Here is a 14,632-nt window from a genome sequence, read left to right as displayed (position 1 = left end):
CCGTATGCATTCGATCCTTCTTCCAGGAAATCTACGCTCCTAGCTTAGTTTTTCTAATGCTCGTTGCTTAGTTTTTCTTGGAGGGCTGGCCGTGATCTAGTAATCTCAAGATTAATCAGCCGAAATTACTACGATGATCCGGTTCTTGACTGAAGACTGAGGGTTTCGAATGTCCTGTCCGTGTTTATTGTATCGTATTCTAAGAGTTATACGTTCTTGTCCATGTTGTATTTTTACTACCTTAATAATATATATATATAATATATATATATATATATATATATATATATATATATATATATATATATATATATATCATATATATATAATATCATATAATATAAATAATATAATGTACATACGTATATGTACTTACATCTATACGTATATATGGGGACATATATACGAAGCACGTGTACATGAAACATGAAATATTCTTTCGAAAGAATATTTCATGTTCCATGCCATGGTGCTTCGTATTTTTTGTTGTACACGTTTCGCGACGTCCTGTGCCCTCATATGCTTCATATATATATATATATATATATATATATATATATATATATATATATATGATATATATATATATATATACGTATAGATGTATGTACATATACGTATGTATATATGCATATATATATACTATATAATATAATATATATTATATATATAGTATTAGATATATATATATAGATATATATATATATATTATTTATATTATTTTATGACTGAACATACGCATCCTCCTCCGAGTAAGTTATATATATATATATATACACATCAACATGTGATCTCTTGAGCACCACCAGCAAAAATATTTTTTCCTCTATCTTCCCTTCTTGGGATCTTTCCTTCTCCTTGTTTCCGACGAAGAGCTCAGCTCGAAACGTTAAACCCTCCTTCCCTTCTTTCCTGAGCGTCAATAATACTTTAATTGTTCCACGTCCTCGCGTTGCTGTGTTTTTTTTCAGTTCAGTGTTTTCTTGTTTGGATTAACTATATATATATATATATTATATATATATATATATATATATATCACACACACACACACACACACACACACATATATATATATATATATATATATTATATATATATATATACACAAACATATATATATATATACACACACATTATATATAACTATATGTGATGTATATTATATATATATTTATGTTATATATATATTATTTTATAATAATGTTAGATGTGTTATATATATACTATATATATAGTATATATATATGTATGAATGTATATGCATTTGTATGAGAGTTAGTGTATGAATGTGTACACACGTAGATGTATATATAAACATGTATATGTATATATAAACGTATCTTTAAATAAAGATATTTTTTTATATATACATGTGTGTGTATGTATATAGATGCACACACACACACCACACACACATATGTAGAGATAGATAGAATATAGATAGATAGATTCATACATACACACACACTTACTACATAGCATACTACATACATACATTACATACAACATGCATACATACATACATTACATGCATAATACTAATACATACATACATGCATACATACATACATACATACATGCATACATACATACATGCATACATACATACATACATACATAATAATACATACAACATACATACATACATACATATGAATATATGTGTCTGAGTGCGGAAGGGTATTTGCATGTGTACACTCCAGTACATGCTTGTTTTTTTGTAATTTAATATTTGAGTCTATTTTGTTTGTGGCAAATAAATATTATAAGTATTTAATGCCATTTCATAATTATTATTATCAGTAGTAGTAGTAGTAGTAGTAGTGGTAGTAGTAGTAGTAGTTGTAGTAGTAGTAGTAGTAGTAGTAGTTGTAGTAGTAGTAGTAGTAGTAGTAAGTTTTGCATGAAGCAACTTATTGCCTGCTGTAGCAAAGTCAACGAAAACTTGCTGACACATTTCAATTTTATTTCGTCGATTGCTTCCCACCAGCCTCCATCCATCCATCATCATCAACGACGACAACAACAACAACAACAACATCATCATCATCATCACCATCATCTCATCATCGTCGTCATCATCACCATCAACAACGGCAAGAAGAACACCAACAGCATCATCATCATCATCATCATCATCATCATTATCAACAACAACAACCGGAGAAACAACAATATTACCTATTTCTTTACTACCCACAAGGGGCTAAACATAGAGGGGACAAACAAGGACAGACATAGGTATTTAGTCGATTACATCGACCCCAGTGTGTAACTGGTACTTAATTTATCGACCTCGATAGGATTAATGGCAAAGTCGACCTCGGCGGAATTTGAACTCACAACGTAACGACAGACGAAATACGGCTAACAGGAACAGCAACAACATCATTATCATCATCATCATCATCATCATCATCATCAATAATAGAAAATGAAACGAAAAATTATCGCCTGGTTGAAGCGCAGACATTGTTTCAAATCAATGATACTTCATTTTCGATATGCGAACAGCTAATATTTTTAAGGTAAATAAATGTGCTGTAACTAAAGGAATAATAATAATAATAATAATAATAATAATAATAATAATAATAAAATAATTAATTAATACGATTTGAACAGAATTTGAAATTATAAATATTTTACAAAACCAAAATGCTGTGAAAACCTTAAGCCGGCTGCCTCTTTTCCCAGTCCCTTCTCTACCCCTACTTAAGCCAGTCATTGGTGTTTTATCAATAGACCAATTCTATAGGAGACATCAAACGGAAATCTAGACGTCACTAACTCGACGTTTTTTAAATTTTTTTTTTCAACCGGAAACTTTATTTAGAAGTTAGAGGCAGGAAAGTGAATCGGGCAAAACATACGAGGAAATGTTATTCATTTTTTCCGTTAAATTACTTTTTCTTTAATGATTATTTTGCTTCTTTGTTTATTTGGATTGGTTTGTGGTGGTTTTTAAAAATTTTTTATTACGGAGCTTATCACAACTGCAACAGAAATTAGCTCCAGTGTGAAATTGAGAGGATTTTTCACAGTCATTAACAAGCAAAATTCTTTTAATGAATTTCGAGAAATGAATGTGCTAAAATATAATTTTACGACATACTTTACAGTAATTATGAATTTTTTTTTTATGGTAGCGAGGAGAGCGAATTGAATAATTTTTTATAACAGCAACATGTGTAAGTAAACATGTTTTAAGGTTGGTGTGTGGCTCTAGTTTCGGATAAGTGGGATTGAATTTCCTTCTAAGTAAGTATATTTAATGTTAAGTGTATAGTGTGTGGGGAGGGGGAAATGAGGATGCAATGTGCACACACTCACAGACACATAAATACATACGCACAGGCACACACACGCACACTCACACCCAATGAAGCACACACACATGGGCTTAATCATAAACACATTTTTAATCATATTACACACACACACACACACACACACACACACACACACACACACACACACAACACAGAATATATATTCACACGCAGAGACATTATGTGTGCGTGCGTGTGTGTGTGTATGCATATATGTGTGTGTTTCTGCATCTGCGTGCGTATGAACTTTTTGTGCGCGCGCGCACACATACACACACACGCACGCACGCACACACACCACACACACACAAGTTTGAGATCTGTATCAAAGAAAGGGGTTATACAAGTATCGTTCACTGACCCTTAAAAACCAGGTTCAGATGGACGCAGTTTTTACTCAATTTGAGCAATAGCAATCGGCTGCTACCGGAAAAACATGACCAAGGAAGACATTCCCAATAGTAGCTATGTCTGGAAGAAAAGGAATGGACATAGTTGTTAAAACATGACCATGGGAGTGCTGAGCGACAAGAGTAACTGAGATGGTCTTAAATGGAAGCAGGCGTAGACTTTCACCGTTGGGAAGAGCAGCTTCCATTGTAAGAGTGACAGAAAAGTTAGTGAAACGAGAATGTACGTTCGTTCGTTGGCCAAAGGTTTGAGTATGTCTGAGTGATATCATGCTAATCCGTCGGGAGGGCCTTTCTTTGGATGTGGTTTGGGATTATTTGCGCTCAGCAGCATGTGAATTCATGTGTGTGTGTATGTGTGTGTGAGTGTGTGTGTGTTTGTGCGTCTGTGCGTGCGTGTGCGTTTGTGTTTGTGCGTGTGGTGGGGGACAAACACAGCTATGAAAACACGCACACAGAAGCACACATATAATAATAATAATAATAATAATAATGATAATAATAATAATAATAATAATAATAATAATAATAATAATAATAATTATTATATTATTATTATTATTATTATTATTATTATTATTATTATTGAGTGAGAGAGTAGTGCATGCCATCAAAGTGACACTGGGGTGTACAAATATACGAAGCCCAGTATACCCATCATGACTACCGTCTGATAAGGGTACACCAGACACATGCATCACAACCATATGTGCGCGACATTGGTGATCTCATAACAAGATAAACAGCGCATGACCTTGCGGGTGGGGCCCAGTTAGAATTTTCTTCTGGTTGGGTAACCATTCCACTCAAAAGGTCTCTGATTAAGGGTTGTTTAAGGATGTTGAATGAAACACCCATGTTTCCAGAGGTGAATCATTCAAACCCCAAGGAATCCCTCTCAAACAACATGGCTATGATGCTCCCCCCTACTTCTACTCGTGATCAGAGATGCACATATCGTCAGCACTAAGGGACATGCTCAACTGGTTATGGTAAAACAACTGACAAGCAAATCTGTGGTATTGAGCAGAATATTTGCTGTAGCCCATCTTTTATACCAAGACAAAACAATGTACATAACACTTCCAGTCAGTTAAGATCAGAAGCCATGAGAGCCGCTGCCTGGTACTGCATCAGGGCATTTATTATTATTATTATTATTATTATTATTATTATTATTATTATTATTAGCATTATAAGGATAAAACTTGTTTTGGCTAAAGAAAATAGTTTAAATTGGAGCATGTAACCCCCATGACGAAAAAAAATAATTTGGGTATTATCACATATATACATGTGTGTGTGTGTGTGTGTGTGCGTGTGTGTGTATATGTGTGTGAGTGTGTGTGTGCGCGCGCGCGCGCGCGCGCGTGTGTGTGTGCGTACGCACGCATGCGCGTGACTGGCTTCTTTCAGTTTCTGTCTATGAAATCCTCTCCCTAGGCTTCGCGCCCCTACAGTTTTACCATAGCCTATTCAGAGAAATATTCTGAGCTCCAATATTCATGGTGACTATTTATTTCGATATTTTAAACCCAAAGCTAATATTTTTATTTGCTTTTATTTTTAAAAAAATAATCGTCATCTAATTTTTATGTTTTGATAATTCCAGATTCAGAATCTGCAAATGCATTTTTGTTTATTAATTATTTTTGTAATTAGTAACTAATTAATGTCTGGGGACTTGCAGTTGCCTTTTTATGTGTGCGTTACGAATAGAAATAATATTTTTATATGAATACAATATCGTTTCATTGTATAAATATATTTTGTTTACATTAGTAACATTTTCATCCATATAGGCGCAGGCATGCTGTGTGGTAAGAAGTTTGCTTCTCAACCACATGGTTCCAGGTTCAGTCCCACTGCATAGCACCTTGGGCAAGTATCTTCTACTATAGTCTCGGGCCGACCAAGACCTTTGGAGTGGATTTGGTAGAACCAAAAAGAAGCCCGTCGTATATGTGTGTGAGTGTGTTTGTGCGAGTATGTGTGTGTGTATGTGTTTGTGTGTGTTTGTGCGAGTATGTGTGTTGTATGTGTGTGTGTTTGTGTGTGTTTGTGCGAGTATGTGTGTTGTATGTGTGTGTGTTTGTGTGTGTTTGTGCGAGTATGTGTGTTGTATGTGTGTGTGTTTGTGCGAGTATGTGTGTTGTAGTGTGTGTGTGTGTTTGTGCGAGTATGTGTGTTGTATGTGTGTGTGTTTGTGTGTTTGTGCGAGTATGTGTGTGTGTTCGTGCGAGTATGTGTGTTGTATGTGTGTGTGTGTGTTTGTGCGAGTATGTGTGTGTGTTTGTGTGTGTTTGTGCGAGTATGTGTGTTGTATGTGTGTGTGTTTGTGCGAGTATGTGTGTTGTATGTGTGTGTGTTTGTGCGAGTATGTGTGTTGTATGTGTGTGTGTGTTTGTGCGAGTATGTGTGTTGTATGTGTGTGCGTTTGTGTGTGTTTGTGCGAGTATGTGTGTTGTATGTGTGTGTGTTTGTGTATGTTTGTGTGTGTTCGTGCGAGTATGTGTGTTGTATGTGTGTGTGTGTGTGTGTGTGTGTTTGTGTGCGTTTTTGTGCTTGTCCCCCAACCACCGCTTGACAACGGGTACTGGCTTATTTACGTCCTCAAAAACTTAGCGGTTTGGCAAAAAGAGCCGTTAAAATAATTACCAGACTTTAAAAAAATGTACTGGGGTCGATACATTCGACTAAAAATTCTTCAAGGTTGTGCCCCAGCATGGCCGCAATCTAATGATTGAAACAAGAAAATGATAAAAGTCATATATATTTCGAAATCAACAAAACACACATCATAAGCGGAAAGTGTAACCTCTCGAAAGAGCTGTTCTTCACTCCTGCTCCAGAGCGTAGGCTGCGGAGTCACTCCGAAAAGCTCTATCTGCGACGATTTCATCTCAATCGAAGGAGAGGGGCTTTCTCCGTCCAGGTTGCGGATCCGTGGAATAAGCTGCCGGACGAGATAGTGAAGATGCCGACGACCGCTCGGTTCAAAGTCTCTCTTGACCAGAAATGGCCTGAACTCTTTGGATGAACACCCTCCCTGTACATAACTCCACTGTCCCCCTACATGGCCTTGTTTTTTGCTTTTTGAGCCAAAAAATTAACTTAACTTAACTTAACTTAACTGACTGAAGACCAGAAAGAGCGGCGTGGGACCACAAAAGCTAGAGTAATCTCCTCCCCCACATAAGTTATATTTATTCATATTACATAATAAATATATATACATCATTTACATCTACATATTATTTAGTTATACTTACGATACACACGCACTCATACACATACACACTCACACGCACACACACTCACAAACTCTCACACACAAACGCACACGCACACATATAATGCGTGCGAGTGTTTTCTCTTTCTACGTGTATTAACGTATGTGGTATGATTGGTTAGTAAAAGGCGGCGAGCTGGCAGACATGTTAGCACGCCAGGTGAAATGCTTAGCGGTATTTCGTCTGCCGTTGCGTTCTGAGTTCAAATTCCGCCGAGGTCGACTTTGCCTTTCATCCTTTCGGGGTCGATAAATTAATTACCAGTTACGCACTGGGGGTCGACATAATCGACTTAATCCGTTTGTCTGTCCTTGTTTGTCCCCTCTATGTTTAGCCCCTTGTGGGTAGTAAAAAAATGGGTATAATTGGTTAGTAAATGTTACGTTCAGGTTCTCTCTCTCACTCTGTCTGTCTGTCTCCCTCCCTCCCTCCTACTCTCTCATGTGTGTGTATATATATGTATATGTACATATATGTGCGTATTTATATGTATATATGTATAAGGATGATATTGTGTGCTGCTCATCCATGTCTACAACTTGTTTTCTGTCACAAACCCTTATTCTTCGTCTACCAGCGTCTACTAATAATGTACTCTGAAAGGATTCATAACATTTCAATATCCTTACTGTTCGTTTTTCTTTCTTTCTTTGCTGTTGTCAACCTCTATTTTTGAGGTCTTTTATATGTTTTGTACTCCAAGATACCTCACCTAACAGTTTGTTAGCTGCCATTCCTTACTAACAAGACAAACACAGGCTTCAGCTTTTGCCTATTTAAATATCTTTACACTCATATAACATTCAATTTCTTATCTTCAACTAAAATCTGCTTGCTTTGACGCCAAGATTTTAGTCATTAAAGATATCATATACACAAGAATCGGTCATAAAAGTAGTCTAGCTTTGGTTTTTGTGAATATTTCCATCTTCTGTGTATGCTAAGGAACTTTTATTTTAGTTAGGCTTACTCAGCAGGGTTCCAGTGGAGCCTCTTTTAAGTTTTCCAGCTTCCCCTATTTTCTAATCTTTTAATCAACGAGTAATTTTACAGCGGCTTATTTTCTGATAGAGAAACGAACTCAAGCAACTGGATAAGATAGAGAAAAGGAATTCTTTTTCGTTTGATTTATCGTTTTTGTAGCGACTATTTCTGACAAGAACTGGTAAATATAAACTTTAAAGCATGCTAGCAAAACATTTTGACAACTTTTATGTGACATCACAAAAGATGGAACGTCGTGATAGTTTTGAGATTTCAACGGTGATAATGCAGCGACGTGGAGTTGGTCACTCACTGAGAATTCTGGTTTGGTTAGAATCCCAGAACAGGATAAAATGTATTCATTCTTATTACTGGGCTTCTGCATTTTACATAGAATAACTATTAAATGTATAGATCTCAGGGGCCGCATATAAAACAACAGTCTCTATATAATGAGTGAAATTAAATTTTGGTTCTGTTTATCTATTTTGCCTGGCTCTCCGTCAGTAACGACGGGTGTTCCAATTGATCCGACCAACGGAACAGCCTGCTCGTGAAATTAACGTGCAAATGGCTGAGCACTCCACAGACATGCGTACCTTTAATGTAGTGAGTGGACTGGAGCAATGAGAAATAAAGTATTTTGCTCAGTGACACAAAGCGCCGGCGAGGATCGAACTCACGGCTTTACGATCATGAGCTGAATACACTGGCCACTAAGTCACGCGCCCTCTCTGTTTTTGCTCAGGCTAGAAGCTAGAAGAGCAGAAACATACCAAATTAAGGCGGCGAGCTGGCAGAATCGTTAGTACGCCAGGCGAAATGCGTAGCCGTATTTCGTCTGCCGTTACGTTCTCAGTTCAAATTCCGCCGAGATCGACTTTGCCTTTCATCCTTCCGGGATCGATAAATTAAGTACCAGTTACGTACTGGAGTCGATATAATCGACTTAATCCGTTTATCTGTCCTTGTTTGTCCTCTCTGTGTTTAGTCCCTTATAGGTAGTAAAAAGTAGGTATTTCGCCTGCCGCTACGTTCTAAGTTCAAATTCCGCCGATTTCGGGGTTGATTAAATAAGTACCAGTTACGCACTGGAGTTGATATAATCGACTTAATCCCTTTGTCTGTCTTTCTTTGTTCCCTCTATGTTATACCCTTGTGGGCAATAAAGAAATACGTAATAGACCAAATTAGATATATATTTTTTAATATCTGCATGGGAATAAGTAGATGTGAGAATTAAACGATCAAATGAAGCTATACGACTACAGGTAAGAAATGAAATGTGTTTGTATTAGAAAGAGTTTATAATACGGTTTTTACTCTGAACCAGGAGAAAATACAGCCAAAATATCTTCATTAATTGTTGTCCATTTGAAAGATTTCTGTCAGTTTATTATAAGTTTCTGATTGACTGATGATATAATAGAAGGTAACACTGTGATAGAAAAGTGGCCTTAGGGTGAGAGGGGGATTTGAGCAGCAACTGTAGCAGTAGCAGCAGCAGCAGCAGCAGTAGTAGTAGTAGTATAGTAGTAGTAGTAGTAGTAGTAGTAGTAGTAGTAGTAGTAAAAGAAAGTAAAAGAAAAATAGCTAATGGTAATAATATATTTAATCCGTTTGTCATAGATTTTATTTCTGCGTGAAACTTCACTGGAACCTATTTCTTAACGGTTTCGTCTTGCAGAAATTCATGGAATCCTGGTTCCAATACTTCATTAACTCAAGATTTCCAGTAAAAGCATAACGAATGTACCTTAGTGAAAACTTAAATGTTTTTGATACACAAGTCATTGTAATACAGAAACACCTCACATAACGATTCTTACTGAACGATCACCGGCATTGATGATTTAAAATGAAAACATGAGAATTAAGTGAACACAAGAAACGCTGAGCATTCTTATTGATTATTCTAAAAATTTATTTCGCATAATTCCCCCCCGATGTTTCTTCATGCAGACAATCAGCTTACATGTTGATGTGATGTGTACATGCTGATGTCACATCTTCTGCTCTGTTCATTCCTCTTACATTCGTTTTACTTAACCAGTCAGGACTACTAGTTTAGCTAATAATCTTATTTAATTTATTACAATACTAGCAGTATCGCCCGGCGTTGCTCGGATTTGTTTCGACCCTTTACAATTGGAATTTTTGAAAAGTAAAAATTTTGCATTATGTAGCTTGTTATTCTCTGTAAGTGAACATTTTTCTGGTTGAAATACACTGAAAAATGGCGACACAGCAGTAAAAAAATCGTAAAAAATAGGGATTTTCATAGAAAAAAAAGCACCTTTTTCATGTAAATAATTTTTGGTGTTAACATGGTCCGATTTGAATTTTTTCTTCTACGGAAGGAAGAGCAAAACTTCCTCTATCATACTCTCAATTTTGGCTAACTTGCGTCGCAGGGTCTCGGAGGAGATAGTGTTAGTTGAAGGCTACCAAATCTGCCATACACAGACAACTTCAGCTTTATATAGAGAGAGATAACATAAAAATAGTAATCAACCGGTAATATATTATAGCATATACTAACTAGCTTTCCTTTATTCACGAATGTATAATTTATATTAGCTGGCTTAATCACACACAAGGGTAAAATGGCGGTTGGCAAACCGAAGTTCTATGCACATCTTGGAATTTCAGAGAAACCATGGAATTTGATTCAGTTGGGTACGTGTCCGCCATTTATAAATTTGTTCCAAAGTAACTTCGCCACTCATTTACTCTTTACTCTTTACCATTTTACTTGTTTCAATCATTTGACTGTGGCCATGCTGGAGCACCGCCTTTAGTCGAGCAAATCGACCCCAGGATTTGTTCTTTGTAAGCCTAGTACTTATTCTATCTGTCTCTTTTGCCGAACCGCTAAGTTACGGGGACGTAAACACACCAGCATCGGTTGTCAAGCGATGCTGAGGAGACATAGGCACACAAACATACACACACACGTACACGTACACACACACACACACATATATATATATATATGTATGCATGTATGTATATGTATACACACACACACATATATATATGTATATATAGATATATACGACGGGTTTCTTTCAGTTTCCGTCTACCAAATCCACCCACAAGGATTTAGTTGGCCCGAGGCTATAGTAGAACACACTTGCCCAAGGTGCCACGCAGTGGGACTGAACCCGGAACCATGTGGTTGGTAAGCAACCTACTTACCACACAGCCGCTTCTACGCCTTTAATGATTTTTCACTTAAGAATTGGGTTTTTCAAACAAGTTGAATAGTTAAACGGAGTTATAGCCGTAGGAACTACAGGATGGTATATATTTGATTGATTCTCGCCCTGATGTAAGTTTAATCACTAAGGCGCAGGCGTGGCTGTATCGTAAGAAGTTTGTTTCGCAACCACATTGTCCGAGGGTTCAATCTCGATGGGTGGCACCTTGGGCAAATGTTTTCTACTTTAGCCTCCAGCCGACCAAAGACTTGTGAGTGGATTTGGTTGACGGAAACTGAAAGAAGCCCGTTGTATATATATATATATATATATATATATAATACACACACATATATATATGTGTGTGTGTGTGTATGTGTGTGTGTGTGTGTGTGTGCGTGTGTGTGAATAAATACCAGGCTTAAAAAAAGCAGTACTGCGGTTGATTCATTTGACTAAAAAATTATTCAAGGCGGTGCTCCAGCATGGCCACAGTCTATTGACCGAAACAAGTGCAAGATTATAAGTTAGCTTTCAGGATAGATGAATCACTTAGATACAGATCAGGCTTTAAATAGAACAGCTTGAAAAGTTACTTCTTTGTTGAATGTAGATGAAAATAGTGAATGAAATACCAAATGGAATTCAACGGCTCTAGTCAGTGTTATTAGATTATAACTAAACTAGCGGTATCGCCCGGCGTTGCTCGGGTTTGTAAGGGAAATAACTATATAAGCATTTTTAGAGAGTTACTTCCCTTATATAACCCGAGCAAAAATCATTAAAAATGCGGAAAAATGCTGGTAATTTTTTTTTAAATCGTAGACTCATCGTAGACGCGCGTTAATACCCAGAAGGGCTCGATATGAATTAGGACTAACTTTTGGTTAAACTGCACCGCAAAATGCGGGAGTAGTTTGGAATCTAAATCGGAGGAGACAGAGTCTCACACACACAACTTCAATTTTATATATATAAAGATTTGAAATTGACTTTATTTCTAAAGAGAGGATCCTTTACATCGCCACTTACCCTGACGTCCTCAGTATTGCGCCTTACACATATTTTATTTGAAAACTACATTAGATGATTTGATGTTCAATACTGACGGAGATTAGTGAGGCTTTAAACAGTTTTCTCCGTCTTGTTGAACTGTTATTGTTCTTGTTGTTTTGTCTTAAAACAGCCCTAACTGAACAGCGTTATGAAGAAAGCCATCACTGCTATGATCATCCGTAAGTGTTGATGCAGCTGGTGGTGGTGGTGTTAGTGGCGGTGGTGGTGGTGGTGGTGGATGGTAGATGTGGTGGTAGTGGTGGTGGTGGTAGATGTGGTGGTAGTGGTGGTGGTGGTGGTAGATGTGGTGGTAGTGGTGTCAGTGGCGGTGGTGGTGTTAGATGTGGTGGTAGTGGTGTTAGTGGCGGTGGTGATGGTGGTGGTGGTGGTGGTGGTAGATGTGGTGGTAGTGGTTTTGGTAACGGTAATGTGGTGCCTGGTGCTGGTGACGCTGTTGATGGTGGTGCAGGTGCTGGTGACGATGACGATGATGGTGGTTGTGGTGGTATGGCGACGGTGGTGGTTGTGATGACGGTGATGTGGTGGTGGTGCTGGTGACGATGGCGGTGATGGTGATGGTGATGGTTGTGGTGGTAGTGATGGTAGTGCTGGTGCTGGTGACGCTGTTGACGGTGGTAGTGGTTGTGGTGGTGGTAGTGGTTGTGGTGGTGGTAGTGGTTGTGGTGGTGGCGGTGGTGCTGGTGACGATGGCTATGATGGTGGTTGTGGTGGTACGGCGACGGTGGAGCTAGTGCTGGTGACGCTGTTGACGGTGGTGCTTGTGCTGGTGACGGTGGTGGTTGTGGTGACGGTGGGGGTTGTGGTGATGGTGATGGTAATGCTGGTGCTGGTGACGATAGCGGTGGTAGTGGTAGTGGTGGTGGTAGTGGTAGTGGTAGTGGTGGTGGCGGTGGTACTGGTAGTGATGGTGGTCTACTAACGGTGAATTGTTGGTTCTCGTATTGATGATATATTGCTGTTATTCCAGTTGCTCTGAAGAGACGCTGCCTATTGTTTTTGTCAATATGATTATTGCTAGTATTGTAGGCCTTTTCATTCTTTGTTGTTATCGTTGTTGTTGTTGTTGTTGTTGCTGTTGTATTTCGTTGTTGCTGTGATCGTCGTCGCCGTCGACGAGGCAGCTGTTGGTGCAAGAGTCGACAGAGCTGATATCGATGTTGTTGACAATATATTTATTTACATTGTTGTTGAGAATGTCGGAGTAGGTACTGGAGTGATTATTAATTTCTCGCTATTGATCTTCAGATAAGAACGACAAGATTAAAAGAAGTGAAGTTTAATTCAATGAGATAACATCTTTATCATGATTAGCCTTGTAAATATTGTTAACCTCTTAGATCAAGCGGCTGGTGAGAGAGGATCAGTTTTCTACAGAACCTTCAGTTGCCGATCAGAATGACGCTTTCAAACGCGGACGTCGATGGATTGCAAGATATTTCTCTGCGATTATATTTTGATTGATGATGTGCTCTTCTGGTTGTTATTATCGTATTTCTCCCATTCTTGTATATAGCATGACAAGTTTAATTTCGAAATGAGTCATAGTGAGTTAGCTAAAGAGAGAATGAGAGACGGGACGATAAAACAACACGCGCACGAACATACAGACATGCATACACACATGCATGCATGCATGCCTATATGTATGTATGTATGTAGGTATGTATGTATGTATGTTGTATGTAATATGTATGTAAACAGTAATATATTACATATATATATATATATATATATATATAATATATATAGTATATATATATATATATATATATATATATATATATATATATATATATACATACGTATGTATATATATATGTGTGTGTGTATATATACGCTTTTACTCATTTACTTGTTTCAGTCATTTGACTGCGGCATGCTGGAGCACCATAATATATATAATATATATATATAATATATATATATATATATATATATATATGTAGGTATTCATATACATGCCTATATATGTATGTTGTATATATATATATAGTGTGTGTGTGTAAGTGTGTGGGTGTGTGTGTATGTATGTGTGTGCACCTGTGTATGTACCTATGCATTTAACTTTCTATTTATTTCTCTTTCTCTCTCTCTCTCTCACTCTCTCCTCTCTCTCTCTCTTATATATATATATATATATATATATATAATACACATATATACGCACACGCACATATATATATATAATATAAACATATGTAACCTCACACACACACACAGACATCTACATATATACATATACATATATATGCTTTCATACAAGCATACAACATATACATACACATGTATGTACATGCATACTTACATACATACATACGTACATGCATACT

This window comes from Octopus sinensis, linkage group LG11, assembly GCF_006345805.1.
Source record: "Octopus sinensis linkage group LG11, ASM634580v1, whole genome shotgun sequence".
NCBI classification, from domain to species: Eukaryota; Metazoa; Mollusca; class Cephalopoda; order Octopoda; family Octopodidae; genus Octopus; species Octopus sinensis.
This window is presented reverse-complemented; position numbering follows the sequence as displayed.